The sequence below is a fragment of the Lampetra fluviatilis genome, chromosome 26, assembly GCF_964198595.1.
Source record: "Lampetra fluviatilis chromosome 26, kcLamFluv1.1, whole genome shotgun sequence".
Classification (NCBI taxonomy): Eukaryota; Metazoa; Chordata; class Hyperoartia; order Petromyzontiformes; family Petromyzontidae; genus Lampetra; species Lampetra fluviatilis.
In genome coordinates this window covers 11742193-11758239 of record NC_136300.1, presented here as the reverse complement: position 1 = coordinate 11758239, position 16047 = coordinate 11742193, and the positions used below count along the sequence as shown (strand labels likewise).

The 16047-nt window shown below is 54.5% G+C and overlaps 1 long non-coding RNA gene across 1 annotated transcript in view; it reads right to left on the bottom strand.

The window, feature by feature from the left end:
- Positions 1–15474, bottom strand: part of LOC144942216 (uncharacterized) — a 74025-nt gene extending 58551 nt beyond the window's left edge. The window contains exons 1-2 of the long non-coding RNA XR_013639335.1: positions 15269–15474; positions 12721–12774 (exon numbers count right to left, since the gene is read on the bottom strand). This is a non-coding gene — a long non-coding RNA (uncharacterized LOC144942216). The remainder of the gene's footprint in view (positions 1–12720; positions 12775–15268) is intronic.
- Between the last annotated feature and the right edge of the window lie 573 nt (positions 15475–16047).

Genomic DNA, 16047 nt, shown 5'->3' with positions numbered 1-16047 from the left:
CACGTGACGATGACATTTCCCGCTTTTGCAACCTTCGTCAGCAAGGCGAGACCAGGCTACAGTGGGGCACGTGGTGGGTGATTGCCACCACGGTAACAGTATTGGTCGGCGCATCTCGCAGATGACGAGCCGGTGGACCACTGCACCACCGCTCCCCACTACACACACCCAACTGACGAACACACACAAACCACGCCACGCGACATCCCCACCACACACAACAAAGATTACCCGCCCCGTGTAGCCAACAGAGCCTGCACGGGCAAGTGCTGTTAGCGAGCGCCCTTGAAGGCCGTCACGGCGCTTCACACGCACGCTCACACACTGTCACGTGTGTGAGTGTGTGTGTGAGCGTGTGTGTGTGTGTGTGGGCGTGCGTGTTTCCGCGTGTGTGTGTGTCCCCGCGTGTGTCGGGCGTGGTGCTGGTCACCCACCCCCTCGTGCGCCGTGCCGGCCTCCATAGGTGCTACTCGCTAATTGCACTTGCCCCAAGTCCGTTAAGGCTATACGGGGTATCTTTGTCTTGTTTGTGTGTGCTTGCGCGAGTCCGTGGGTGAACGTATGTGTGTGTGTGCGTTTGTGTGAGTATGTGCGCGTGTGTCAAATGTGTGTGTGATGTGCGTGTGTGTGTGTGCGTGTGTGTATATGTATAGGCGTGAGCGTGTTTGAGTTTGTGTGTGCGTGTATGTGATGTGTGTGTGTATGCGTGAGCGTGTGTGCGTGTGTGTGCGTGTGCGCGTGTATGTGATGTGTGTGTGTATGCGTGAGCGTGTGTGAGTTTGTGTGCGTGTATGTGATGTGTGCGTGTGTGCGTGTGTGTGCGTGTGTGCGTGTGTGCGTGTATGTGATGTGTGTGTGTATGCGTGAGCGTGTGTGAGTTTGTGTGCGTGTATGTGATGTGTGCGTGTGTGCGTGTGTGCGTGTGTGTGCGTGTGTGCGTGTATGTGATGTGTGTGTGTATGCGTGTGCGCGTGTATGTATGCATGAGCGTGTGTGCGTGTGTATGTGATGTGTGTATGTGATGTGTGTGTGTGTGCGTGTGCGTGATGTGTGTGTATGCGTGAGCGTGTGTGAGTTTGTGTGCGTGTACGTGTGTGCGTGTATGTGATGTGTGTGTGTGATGTGTGTGCATGTGCGTGTGTGCGTGTATGTGATGTGTGTGTATGTGATATGTGTATGTGATGTGTGTGTGTATGTGATGTGTATGTGATGTGTGTGATGTGTGCGTGTGTGTCCATGTGCGTGTGTGCGTGTATGTGATGTGTCTGTATGTGATGTGTGTGTGTATGCGTGAGCGTGTATGTGATGTGTGTATGCGTGAGCGTGTGTGCGTATGTGTGCGTGTGCGTGTATGTGATGTGTGTGATGTGTGTGTATGTGATGTGTGTATGTGATGTGTCTGTATGTATGTGATGTGTATGTGATGTGTGTATGTGATGTGTGTGTGTGTGTATGCGTGTGCGTGTATGTGATGTATGTAATGTGTCTGTATGTGATGTGTATTTGATGTGTCTGTATGTGATGTGTATGTGATGTGTGTGTGTATGTGATGTGTGTGTGTGGTGTGTGTGTGTATGCGTGAGCGTGTGCACGCAGCGCTATTCGCAATCGCGCTTACGCGACACAAAGCGCTGGGAGTTGATTGCCCAGTTAGCAGCTCATTATACCACCCGGCACATCAATCATCTCCATTGTGTCTCTCCCTATCTCTCGCGACAGCCCGGACCCCCCCCCACCACCACCACCACACCACACCCCCCCACACTCTCACATCCTTACTCCCTTCCGTCTCTTGTCGCCTCTCCTGTGTATTTGCTTTACCCGGAAAGTCGTATTCACGGGATGAATTATTCTCAGCGCTCAGCCAAGACGTTTTGTTTGTTTAATGTTCTAATTCATATTTGCGCTGCGTGCGGATTCGGAATTGCGCGCGCGCGAGAGAGAGATAACTGGGGGGGAGCGGTGGCGCAGTGGTTCGAGCTTCGCGTTACATTTCCCGACCGACGGAGGCGAGCGGATCGCGGCAGTGGCGAGAGTGACGTCGTCACCAGAGTCGCCACCTTCCTTCGTGCTCACCAGCGTGGCGAAGCGTCCTTCACATACCCGCACACGCACTCAAATTTGACAAGCATCGCCAACACACACAGTACAAATATGCCCCGTATAGCCTTGACAGCCTGTTAGGGCAAGCGCTGGTTAGCGAACACTTACTGAAGGCCGCCTTTGTCTCCCAAGTGCGGATGGTTACACGCCGCCGCAGGTACTTATTTAAGTCAGAGTCGACCTAGGGGAGGTCCAGAACCGGTTCAAATATTTTGCCGCTGAATATTGATCGTGAACGGGAGTCTATAAGTCGCGTGGTCGGGTTCGCAGCGCGCTCACAGGCAAATCGCAGCTCCGCTCACACACACGCGGCTCTGCCCACGAACACACATACCCCGCACTACACACACACAGATACAAAGACAAAGATCCCCCGGATAGCCTTAACAAACTGTCGGGGCAAGTGCTGCTTGCGAGCATCTGTGAAGGCTTGCACTGCACACGCGGGGGTGGGTGCGGAGTCGCGATGTGTATGCGGCTGTAACCTATTTCTACCCAAATGTCGCCTTGTTATGCCGTTTTAATTTAACTCATATGCGGTCGGACGTGGGACAGCGTTGTGTGTGTGTGTACGCGTGTGTCAGGTGTGTGTGTGTCTGTGTGTGTGTCAGGTGTCTGTGTGTGTCTGTGTGTGTGTACGCGTGTGTCAGGTGTGTGTGTGTGTCTGTGTGTGTGTCAGGTGTGTGTGTCAGGTGTGTGTCTGTGTATGTGTGTGTGTCTGTGTGTGTCTGTGTGTGTCACTGTGTGTGTGTGTGTCTGTGTGTGTCACTGTGTGTGTCACTGTGTGTGTGTACGCGTGTGTCAGGTGTGTGTGTGTCTGTTGGTGTGTACGCGTGTGTACGCGTGTGTGTGTCTGTGTGTGTGTCAGGTGTGTGTGTGGTGTGTGTCTGTGTCTGTGTGTGTCACTGTGTGTGTGTGTCAGGTGTGTGTGTGTGTGTCTGTGTGTGTGTCACTGTGTGTCACTGTGTGTGTGTGCTGTGCGCGCCACTCGGCAGGCAGCTGTCTAGCACACAGAGAGATTCAGATGCACGTGGAGGGACAAACACAGGTACACAAAGACAAAAATAAAGATGCCCCCGTATAGCCTCAGCAGACTGTTGGGGCAAGTGCTGTTAGCGAGCCCCTTTGAGGGCAGAAATGGCGCACGAGGGGGTGGGTGGCCAGAACCACGCCCGGCCGCCTTTGTCTCCCCAGTGGCGATGTTTACACATTGCACCAGGTATTCATTTGCCAATGAGTCGAACTAGGTGAGGCCCAGGACCGGTTCAAGTAATTGTCACTGGTATTAGCCGTGAGCCGGAATCGAACTCGGTTGGTCCGATTCGTAGCGCAGCGCGCTATACACACACTCCGCTCTACACACGCACGACTCTACACACGCACGCACACCGCTCCACACACACACACTGCCCTACACACGTACACACACCGACTATACACGCACGGCACTACACACACACCGCTCTACACACACACCGCTCTACACACACATCGTTCTATACACACACCGCTCTACACGCACACACCGTTCGACACACACGCGGCTCTACACACGCACACCGCTCCACACACACACACTGCCCTACACACGTACACACACCGACTTTACACACACCGACTATACACACACACACACACACCGTTCTACACACACACACACTGCTCTACACACACGCGGCTCTACACACCACCGCTGCACACACGCACGCACACTCGGCTGCGGGCGAGTCTCTGATGTCCAGATGCTCGGCTCAGCCATGGCTGCACCGCCCGCCACGCGGAGACTGCGGGCACGGCGATGAGCACAGCAGCGCCCCCCCACCCTGACCCCACCGCCACCCCGCCCCTCCCCCGCAGCCCCCCACCCTCAGGACACCCACTCCCCCCTCTCCACCCTCAATCTTCCTGCGCACGTGCCCCCCCCCCTTCGATTTTCTCCGGTCACTCCTCCCCACCTTCGACCAACCATGAAATCCCTAAACGCCCACTCCACGTTACGGCCTCGCATCCTCCCCATCACCCCACCTCTCACCCCCCCCCCACTCCCTCTCCTCCTGCCCCCCCACCGCCCCCCACCGCCCCCTCTACCCCCACCGCCACCTCCGCCCCCACCGCCCCCCCACCGCATCCTCACCCCCCACCGCCACCTCCGCCCCCCTTTTGGAATCCACTTTTGTTGTCGCCCCACCCCCTGAATTCCCGACACGCCCCAACCCTAGCCTGCTCCTGGTGGTCGCGACCTCGAAACCACGTAGCCGACTCATAATACTACTACTAATATTAATACTACTACTAATACTACTACTACCCCAGCTAGGGGGGCGGGGGTGTAAGGGGGTTGATAAGGAGGGGGTGGGGGCGGGGTGAGAGTGGGGGTGGAGGGGGATCAAAAGGGCGGGGTTAGTGTGTGGGGGGGGGTGCAGGGGGTGGGGGTAGAGGGGGTGGAGGGGGAAGCGGTGGGGGTGGTGGTGGAGGGGGTGGAAGGGGGGGAGGGGGAGGGGGTGTAGGGGTTGGGGGTGTAGGGGGTGGGAGGGGAGTGCACGCGCTGTCGAGGATTGAGCCACGTGACCGCGCTGTCCAGGAGCCCCGCTTGAGGCGCGCCCCCCGCTGTGCGGAGACATTCACGAGCCAGCGAGGTGGCACAACCATCGGGGTCACTCCACTGCTGGATGGAGCCCCCCCCCCCCCACCAACGCCTGCCTTCAATGGAGTTAAATCTGCCTCTCCGCTCTCACCTACACAAGTGACACACTCCCCGGTTAACGTCGCGGATAGCGTTCCTGAAGGAAAGGCGCGACGAGGAACATCGGAGCGACGTCAATCGAAGCGATGTTTAGTTTCCTCCCCGCGACAGCAAAACCGAGACCGCGGAGCTTGAACGGCGACGCGCCGCGTCAATGCGCGCATCTTCATTCTGGACGTACCCGCAACGTTACGTTACATTACTAAGAGCACTGCACTCAGCACTCGTGTACAGCAGTAAGCTTGAACACAAATTATACAGGGCACAACAAGACAGTACACTATGAAAATCATCAAAATAATATATTGTACTCGACAGTACATTTCTTAATGTGCGACTTAAAGCGGTTCGTGTTCAGGGTGGGTGGTGGTGGTGGTGGTGACGATGGCTGAGAGGCGACGGATAGCGAGACAAGGGAGGACGATGCTGCAGTCAGCGACGTGAGTGTGGGGTTGAGGCGCCGCAAACTCGGTAGCGGTGTTGATGATAAAGTGACGGCGCATTTGCGAAACGACGTAGAAGGGGGAACACGTACATCGAGGTATGACTAAACTTTAGTGATATTAGCAGCGGCGTCGTAACATCTGTATTAATAATGTTGAAAAATATTGTTAAATATGAGACTTCTTTCGAGAGGGTGACAGCTACTTTCCTTCTCGCCGGGTAGTGGTGGTGGTGGTGGCGGCGGTGGTGGTGGCGGTGGTGGTGGTGGTGGTGGTGGTGGCGGTGGTGGTGGCGGTGGTGGTGGCGGTGGTGGCGGTGGTGGTGGTGGTGGTGGTGGTGGTGGCGGTGGTGGTGGTGGTGGCGGCGGTGGTGGTGGTGGTGGTGGTGGTGGTGGCGGTGGTGGTGGCGGTGGTGGTGGTGGTGGCGGCGGTGGTGGTGGCGGTGGTGGTGGTGGTGGTGGTGGTGGCGGTGGTGGCGGTGGTGGCGGTGGTGTTGGCGGTGGTGGTGGCGGTGGTGGTGGTGGTGGCGGTGGTGGCGGTGGTGGCGGTGGTGGTGGTGGCGGTGGTGGTGGTGGCGGTGGTGGTGGTGGCGGTGGTGGTGGCGGTGGTGGCGGTGGTGGCGGTGGTGTTGGCGGTGGTGGTGGCGGTGGTGGTGGTGGCGGTGGTGGCGGTGGTGGCGGTGGTGGTGGTGGCGGTGGTGGTGGTGGCGGTGGTGGTGGCGGTGGTGGTGGCGGTGGTGGTGGTGGTGGTGGCGGTGGTGGTGGTGGCGGTGGTGGTGGCGGTGGTGGTGGTGGCGGTGGTGGTGGTGGTGGCGGTGGTGGCGGTGGTGGTGGTGGCGGTGGTGGTGTTGGCGGTGGTGGTGGCGGTGGTGGTGGTGGTGGCGGTGGTGGTGGTGGCGGTGGTGGTGGCGGTGGTGGTGGTGGCGGTGGTGTTGGTGGTGTTGGCGGTGGTGTTGGTGGTGTTGGCGGTGGTGGTGGCGGTGGTGGCGGTGGTGGTGGTGGCGGTGGTGGCGGTGGTGGTGGCGGTGGTGGCGGTGGTGGTGGTGTTGGCGGCGGTGGTGGCGGTGGTGGTAGCGGTGGTGGTGGCGGTGGTGGTGGCGATGGTGGTGGTGGTGGTGGTGATGGTGGTGGTAGCGGTGGTGGTGATGGTGGTGGTGGTGGCGGTGGTGGTGGCGGTGGTGGTGGCGATGGTGGTGGTGGTGGCGGTGGTGATGGCGATGGTGGTGGTGGCGGTGGTGGTGGTGGTGGTGGTGGCTACGCTGCTTTCTCGTGGCTGCCTGTGACCCAGCACTGTGGAGGCAACAGCGAGTGTTGGTGGATCACCGCACGAATGTTGTGTGGAACTCGCTTCTTCCAGTGGGCGTCGAGGAGCTTCCGCACTCCTGGCTGGCGAGGAGACTCCACCTACTCCGGCTGTGTGGGATACAGCGTTGCCCCCTCGCACGCACGCGTGGGTTTTCTTTGGGTGCTCCGGTTTCCTCCCACGTGTTTAAACACCCATACATTCTAGATACATTGGCTGATAACATCGTAATATATAGAGGACCGTAGAGCTTGGGGGTGGTGGAATTTGGCAAGGGCTGATGGCGTGGCTGCCGCTGCTGCCCATATTGTCTGTGGTGCCTCCTCCTGGCGCCTCGGAGTCGCCCTCTCTCTCTCTCTCTGAGTCGTCCCCTCTCTCTCTCTCTCTGTGCGTCGTCCCCTCCCTCGCTCTGAGTCGTCCTCTCTCTCTCTGAGTCGTCCTCTCTCTGAGTCGTTCCCTCTCTCGCTCTGAGTCGTCCTCTCTCTCTCTCTGAGTCGTCCTCTCTCTGAGTCGTCCCCTCTCTCGCTCTGAGTCATCCCCTCTCTCTCTCTCTGAGTGGTCCCCTCTCTCTCTCTGAGTCGTTCCCTCTCTCGCTCTGAGTCGTCCCCTCGTTCTCTTTCTGAGTCGTCCCCTCTCTAAACCCCTGAGAGGGCGCGGATGACGTACGGCGCAGCGGCACGGGATGAACATGTCCTCATGAATAGTTGCTTGCAAACAACCCATGAGGTTAATGACATTATAGTTGTGCGCGTGTGTGTGTTAATATGCAGGTGGGGAGCGGTGGCGCAGTAGTTGGCACACTGCGGTGCGAACACGTAAACCCCAGTTCAATATAAATGACGAATGTCTGAACCTAGTTCTGGGCCTCACTTAGGTTGACTCAGCCTAAAATGAGTACATTATTCGGTGTGTAAACATCAGCACCGGGGAGACGAAGGCGTCCGGGCGTGGGGCTGGCCACCCACCCCCTCGTGTGCCGTGCCGGCCCCCATAGGTGCTACTCGCTAATCGCACTTGCCCCAACAGTCTGTTAAGGCTGTGCGGGGGATCTTTGTCTTTGTTCATACGCACGTGGAAAAACTAAACGGTCTTAATAAACAGGTTTAATGATAATAATAAACCAAACATATGCACCTATACTAGGTATTTACAATATAGTTGGGCATTATCTTTCGCTAGTTATTAAATTAATACATCAAATAGTGTAACTAACACGACACGGGATATGTTTATAGAATCGCCTCTGCTTAGGTGACAATCGTCACGTGACCGGTCACTCGCGTCTCGCGCGCGCATGAGGGTCACGGCGCTGACCCCCCACCCCACAACCCCCCCCCCCCCCCCTGTCGCGTTACACGACAAACTCTATCTCAAGCGACATTCGCCTGCCTTGGTTTGAGATGTAAATCGGCGGCGTGAATCAATGGCGCGTTTCACTTCAGGAATTTGATGCAACTGGTAATGGACCCCCACCCACCCACCTCCCCACCCCCACATCCACCCCGTGCCCTCTCTGTTTTTTTTTTATCATCACGAACGTGAGACCCCCACCGGGACCTCGATACGACCCCCTCGCTGTTGTCGGGAGAGAGGGGGGGGGCACGGATCTCTCTTGGCTATCACCCACGCAAAGGGATCGAACATCGTGGATTCCTCAATCATCTCACGTGGACCATCCCCCACACGCCCCCACCCCCGCCTCCAGCTCCCCCGCGCCCCCTCTACCCTCCTACCGTGACCCTCCAACTCCAAGACTCGGAGCTCCTTGACTAAGGTCAACGTCGGGTTTCGCCCACTCGTCCGTCAATGTTCTTTGCTTGTATCTCGGCACATTCAGAGTCAACAACTCCGTCGCCTCAAACGATATATGCATGTGTACGATATACGACGTTACGGGCAGTGGGCCTTTTTCATAGCACGTACAATCTGCTGTGGAGCATGTGCTTACGAAGGATCATATATCGAGCGCATGAAATGTGCCATGAAGAAGGGCTATTTCCCGAAACGTCAGTTATTCTATATTTGTTGTTGTTGTTAATTGAGCTTGGGCACCACTGTCAACGTAGCAGCAGCATCGCCAGATAATAATTCATCTCACCTAAAGAATATTAACAATGAGAAAAACAAAAATCATTCACCCAGTAGCGTATTTAACCAGGGCATCCACGCAGCCAGATTTCCTTTAGGAAAAATATTCCAATGGGAAAACATCATCAGCTGAGAATTCCACCCTCGTATCACGAGATTCATCTTCGCCTCGGGGCAAAATCACCCGGTTGGAATATCACCAATCGCGGCCAGACGCGTATCAGAATAATCACCTACAGACGATGAACGATCCATCATCGGAATCCCAACTAGCGGGACAAATCATCGCAGATAAGTCAACTGATCATAAGGAAAACGCTGTCACGGGGTATTACTATTTTACTTTTTACTATTTTTATTTGATCGGGTAAGGCTCCACTGAGCTATGCAGATATTTTTCAGAAGCGACCTGGCCACAAATGATAGCTCAACAAAGTGGATTATCACGTGTGGAAATTTACAGCAGCCAAATATACTCTGAAAACGTGATGTTGATTCTAAATGTGGAGGGAAAAACCGGAGGATCCGGAGAAAAATCCACGCGACCACGGAGAGAGCGAGAGAAATGCAAACCCCAAATATACAACAGGATTAAGAGTCGAGATCGAACCCATGACCTCCTGCATATCAGGCGAGGTAGTAAACATCTCACCACCGAGATGTTAAGCAGGCACCAAGACGAATAACATATATCGGGGAATGTATTTCAACCATCAGGAAATCAGTCGAATGGGAAAATCATCCGTCGAGAAATGACCGATTATCAAGACGTCTAAGGAATCGATTGAGTGAGTTGGCATGACGGTGGAAGTGGTGGAAGTGGTGGTGAGGTCAACTGGGGCGCAATGATGACCTGGAGCGCGTGATAGTCGCTGAGTTTACAAACGGCTACTCGGAACGATGAACCGCCGGAGAGATTATCCACAGAGATGATCATCGTCGAAGCTCACGACAGGAAAATCCGCGAAATAAATGCAGCCGGACTATTCCGGAACACTGTCCCGGATTTATTTTAGCCACGCCACGTTCCATAACGGCGAGTAAATACAAAGACTTTATTTATATATACTGGTTCATAGGATTGTAGGAATATGGGGTACAATAACATCGGATTAATACTATTATTTTGGATAGGGGTATCTTGCATTCTAGTGGTAGTGCCTTACACCGATAATGCCGCCTCAATTCCAGCCTAAGCAGCGTTCGGGAAAATACCAAAGTGAGACATTTAAACTCTTTGTGAGCTAGCTGTAGCCACATCATTCATCGAGATAAAATAAATGAATGTGTGTGACTATACATAACTCTCCAGTCGCATCCTGGAGAGTTCTTGATCTAGCACAAATGTGAACGAAATAAATAACCTCTGCAGTGGTATGGCGGTGCGACTGTGGTCGTCCCGGACGGAGACCGAAGCGATGCCCCGATCCACAGACACGAAGACGGATACATCACAGCGACGACGATGATGATGATGATGCACTCACTACTCCGCTTGGCTCCTGACGCGGTTGCCTGCTGGCGCGACCACGTGAATGTGGAACTGTAAGTTGTTTGCTCTGCGTCCACATCAGCAGCCGTGCGACAACAAGACGAAGACGAACTACAGAGGAGTCTGTGACGGGTTCAACTCCCTGCCCTTGAGCTGCCTCCTCCACCCGAGCTAAAATACACAAAGTACATCTGATGATGATGATGATGCTGCTGCTGCTACTTTGGCAGCGGTGCACAAACCACAGTCGACAACAACGACAAACTCAACAGGTCCAGCCGCGTGAATAACAACACGGCATTCAAAGGGGAACAGTAATATACAATAGGCGACGTTTCGGGCAACGGACCTTCTTTCCGCACCTTCGATGAGCGCGATGTCCCCGTTCCTCTTCCTTCGAAGGAGCGCAGACGACAGTGGGGTTACTCTACGGTCTCTATGAGTCGCTACGTATCAATATGTGTCTATATATGTATGAGTCTCCATATATATGCATCTATATGCGTCTCTATGTATCTCAATGTATTTCTATGAGTCTGTATGTGTCTTTATGTATCTCTATGAGTCTGTATGTGTCTCTATATATCTCTATGAGTCTATAAGTTTCTACGTATCTCTACGTATCCCTATAAGTCTATGTGTCTCTGTGGGTCTATAATTCTATATGTATGTCTATGAGTCTCTGTGTCTCTATGCTGAGACTGGAGGGTGCCACTAAGAGGTGGGGCCTTACCATCAGCCCCACCAAAACTGAGCACCTGCCTGGGTATTTTGTACCATCGGACACTCCACCCCCACAACTCCCAATCGGTGATGGGGCAGTTGTGGAGAGAGTAGAGAGTTTCCCATACCTGGGCAGTGTGCTTATGACCGGCTCCAGTTTAACAGCAGAGGTCTCACTCCGAATCAGTCGAGCGGCAATATATTTTCATCGGTTGCGTAACGCTGTGTGGAAGCTACCTGGTCTGTCGCTCCGCACGAAGCTTCAAGTCTTCTCGGCCACAGTCATTCCCTCCTTTCTCTACGCTTGCGAAACGTGGACCCCCCCTAATGGAGCATCTTCGCCGGTTGGAAACATTTAGGCTGGCCTGCCTACGATCCATCCTGGGTTTAACCAGGTTGGATTGTATGAGGAGCTCACAAATCCTTGAAAGATCTGAGCAAAGTCCCATCGGTTAGCTCCTCCAGCAGGCAAGGCTGCGTTGGCTGGGTCATGTAGCCCGCATGCCCAGCCACCGCATGCCTAAACAGCTTTTGTTCGGCCGGATCGAGGCGGCTAAACGGGCGCGGCACGGGCTAGAGAAGAGATGGTGTGATGTGGTACAGGAGGACGTGGAACTGAGTGGACTTGCCGATGACTGGTACCAGCGGTGTCAAGATCGGCCTCTGTGGAGGAGGCTCGTGAAGGACGCTATTGGACAGTTGGAGGCAGTCGCCCTCCAGCAACAACCGAGGGCGGAGGAGCGACGCTCACAACAACGAGCGGAGCGCCGGGTGGCTAAAGCACAGCAAATTGGCACAGTAGGGGGCACATGTGGTGCATCAGCCAGTCATCTCGGTCATCTCAGTCAGTCGACCCGTGGCACCTGTGTCTGCCCCGTGACCTCCTGCCAGCAGGCGTTCGACCCTTCACGTGGCCTCAAGGTGCACATGGCCTGGCACAAGCGTCATAGTGACGTCACCGCCACTTAGTGGCGAATGGCGGTTGTTGTTGTGTCTCTATGGGTCTGTATGTATCTCCATGCGTCTGTATGTATCTCTATGTATCTCTATGAGTCTCTATGTATCTGTATGGGTCTATATGTATCTCTATGAGTCTCTGTGTAATCTCCATGTGCAGTGCCTCAGGTGTGTCCTACATGGCCCATGCGTTTGGGTCGCATGGCCACAATCGCGCACGACTGCGGCTGGTGTCTTTAATTCTCCATTCGTGCGCGTCGGCCGGCTGTGGATGATGTTCTGTTATCAACGAACGCGTGGAGTCTCTTGTTACGGGTGGCATTGTTGGCGGTGCTTGCGCACGTGCCGAGTCTTGCCTCGTGAATGGCCCTGCTCGCTGTGCTCGTGGTTTGCCGTGAGGCCGCGTCTCCTTCGTGAACCCCAGCGACACGCGAGCGAGTGGTCCTGAGCGGATACGGAGATCCGCACGGCAGAGACTGCTTCATCATGACGGTGGTGGTGATGACGGTGGTGGTGACTGTGATGATGACGGTGGTGGTGACGGTGGTGGTGATGGTGGTGGTGAGGGGTTATGAGGAACGGTGGTGTAGCGGTTAGATCGCTGCGTGACGAACCCGCTCACGGCCAACGCCAGTGACAAATATCTGAACGGATTCTGGGTCTCCACTAGATCGACTCAGCCTTAAATGAGTACCTGGTGTGGTGCTGGCCACCCACCCCCTCGTGTGCCCTGACGGCCTTCAAAGGTGCTCGCTAACAGCACTTGCCTCAACTGTGTGTGAAGGCTACACGGGAGATCTTTTTCTTTTGATTTGCAGTGTCTGGTGAGTGGTGAGAGAGAGAGAGAGAGAGCGGGCTACGACGCTCACCTTCTGGCCTCGTCTTTGGCGTGATCTTTGGTGAGAGCAGCTCTGTGTGCGTCTCTGTGGAGAGAGGGGAGAGACAAGTCAAATAGGGGGAGAGACAAATGAGAGAGACAGAGAGGAGAGACGAGAGAGAAAGAGAGAGTGCAGAGACAAGGGAGGGAGGGAGGAGAGACAATGGAGAGAAAATGGAGAGATAAGGGAAAGACACGGGACAGAGGAGAGACGAGCAGTGGGGGGGGGAGGGAGACCGTGAAGCGTTAACATTGTACGCCGTGGCCCATCCACTGCTGGATGAAGGCCTTCCCCTCGTGGGGAACTGGGCAATGTACCGTGGGCATGCACGAGAACGTGGCCGAGTCTGAAGACGCCTTCGCAGGAGGGTCCTGCCGCTACATTTGAGACGTTGGCCAATCGTGGCCGGTGGCTGCGCGGCGCTGGAGGCTGGAAGTGGCGCTGTGGGTTTCTGTCGATTTGAACCACGGCCATCGGCGCGCACTCTGGGACCGCCTGACTCGGGGTGCGAGACACCTTGAAGACGAGGGGCGGGGGGCGGGGAGCGAGGGGTCAAGTGGGGGGGGGGGGGTGGAGCGGTTATCACTGGGTGGGGGGAGGGGTGGGAACGAGGGTGTCAGTGGGGGAAGTGAACGCGGGGGGGGGGGGGGCAGCAGAAGGGGCGGGGGGTTGGGGTGGCGTCACGCGGTGGTTGTGGGGTTCCCGTGGTGGGATTGGTGACCACGTGGCCCAGTGGCTCAGTGGCTCAGGAGACACTCTGTGGGGTAGAGGAGGAGTGGGGCACGGCGAGTGGTGTGGGGAGAGGGGGGTGGGCAGGGAATGGAGGGGTCATCGATCCGGTGATGGAGCAGGAAAAGGAAGCGGCACTATTCCTGGGTGACTCTCCCTGGTGCCGGAGTTTGTGCGAGCGTCCCCCTTGCCGGTGACACAGATTGACGGGTGGCGCTGCCGGCGGCGTTGGCAGTGGCGCACAAACAACAACAACAACAACAACAACTCAACCCACTCGTCAACAACAACACCCGACTTGTGTGTTGTCTCCAAATTAAAAGTAAATATATAATGGGCGACGTCAGGTACGATGACCCTTCCTCGTGTGCTCTAAATAAGGGCCATCGCCTGAAACGTCGCCTATTATATATTTATTTTTCAGGCCGCACAGCGTTAATGACGGACGTGTGGAGTTTTACCGATGGTTGATTGTTCTGATTGATCGTTTCACGTTGTTGTCCTGATGGCTGATTGCTGCGATGCAGTAGATCGGTGTCTATCTGATGACCGGTGGTCAACATTCCTACATAACGCGTGTACATAACGCGTCTACACGACACGTGTCATATAACGCGTGTACATAACACGTATACAAAACTCGTGTACATGGCACGTGTATATAACACGTCCTTCCCACTGCGCACGCCGAATCGAGGCCTCTATTTAGCAATTCTTGTGTCTCCCATCATCGTTCTCAAATATTTTCACAATGCTTGATTTTCCCGATGGTTGATTTGCTGATTTTCACCAAGTTTGCTTTACCCGATGGTTGATTTTCTGATGCTTGATTGTCCTGATGGTTGTTTTTTCTGATTGTTGATTTTCCCGTTGGTTGATTTTCTCGATGGTTGTTTTTTATGGTTATTTTTCCCGATGGTTGATTTTTCAGATGATAAATTTTACCAATGGTAAATTTTTCTGATAGTTGATGTTGCTGATAATTGATTTTCCGATGGTTGATTTTCCGACAGTTTTTTCTGATGGTTAATTTTCCAGATAATAAATTTTACCAATCGTTAATTTTTCTGATAGTGAATTTTTCTGATGCTTGATTTTCCCGATGCTTGATTTTCCGACAGTTTTTTCTGATGGTTAATTTTCTTGATGATTGATATTTCCAATGTTTATTTTCTTGATGGTTGATTTTCCCGAAGGCTGATTTTCTCAATGGCTTATTTTTTACGGTTGATTTTCCAGATGGTAGATTTTCCTGATGGTTGCTTTTCCCGATGGATGACTTTGATGACGCTTGATTTTTCCAATGGTTGATTTTCCCGATGGTTGATTTTTTTGATGGTTGATTTTCCCGATGGTTGATTTTACAGATGGAAATTTTTTCTCGATCGTAGATTTTCCTGATGGTTGATTTTCTCGACAGCTGTTTTCCTGATCATTGATTTTCCCAATTGTTGATTTTATCGATGGTTATTTTCTGATGATTTCGTTCTGATGGTTTATTTTCCCGATGGTCGATTCTTTAATGAATAATTATACCAGTAGATTATTTGACTGAATGTTGATTTCTCGATGGCTGACTTCCCTGATGGAGAATTGTACCACAAATTAGTGTGGTTCTTAGTGACGGAGGCTGAGTGAGTGCCCAGTGGAAGGGAAGGAGCGAGTGGGGGTGCAGGGATGAGAATGGGGGGCACAAGGATGGGGGTACGGGGACAGGGATGTGAATAGGGGGACAGGAAATGAAGATAGGGGGACAGAGATTGGCGTAGGGTGGCAAGGATGTGGAGAGGTGTGGGGGCAGTCAACTCACGAGGGTTATCACGGCATCGCTCGCGCCTCCCGTGGAGACGAGTCTTCTCCCAGGAGTTGAGCCGGCGGACGCGAGCTTCTGAGTTCCACTCCGGCTCCCAATGAACTCAGCCTAATCCCCCATTCCTCATCTAAGTCCAGAGATAAACCAGCACACACGTGTCTACATACACACACACACGCGCGTGCACACACACACACACACGCGCGCGCGCGCATTTACGTGGTGCAGCCGTGAGTCGGATGCGCTCGCTCACTCAGCTTAAACATCTTTGTTACAGGATCTCTTTCTCTCGTTCCTCGCTCTCTCTCTCTCTGCTCTCTGCTCTCGTATCTCTCTCTCCGGGACACTCGCCTCTTTCTCTCTCCGACCGTCTCTCTCTCGCTCGCTTTCTCTTTCGTCCCCTCTAACCTCTCTCTGTCTCTCTACCCTCTCTTTCTCTCTCCTCTTTCCCCAGCTCCCTTCTCCTTGAACCTCCTCCTGCTCCTCTCCGCTCGCTCGCCCAACGCCGCATGCGCAACCCGGGACGCTGAGCGCCGGGCTCGCGCGCGCGCTCTCTCGCTCGTTAATTGGTGCAAGGGAAGTGGTGGGGGAGGTGGGGGGGGGGGGGTACGTTGATGGAGGGGGGAGGGGTGGGGGGTGGGTAGAGTCTGATTGTGGTGAGTGGTGAGGAGCGGGGAGAGGGGGCAGCGAGTAGGGGGGGGGGGGGCGAGCAGTGAGGGGGGGCAGAGTGGCACAGCAGGGAGGGGGTGCGTGACGATGGGTTGATAGCTATAACG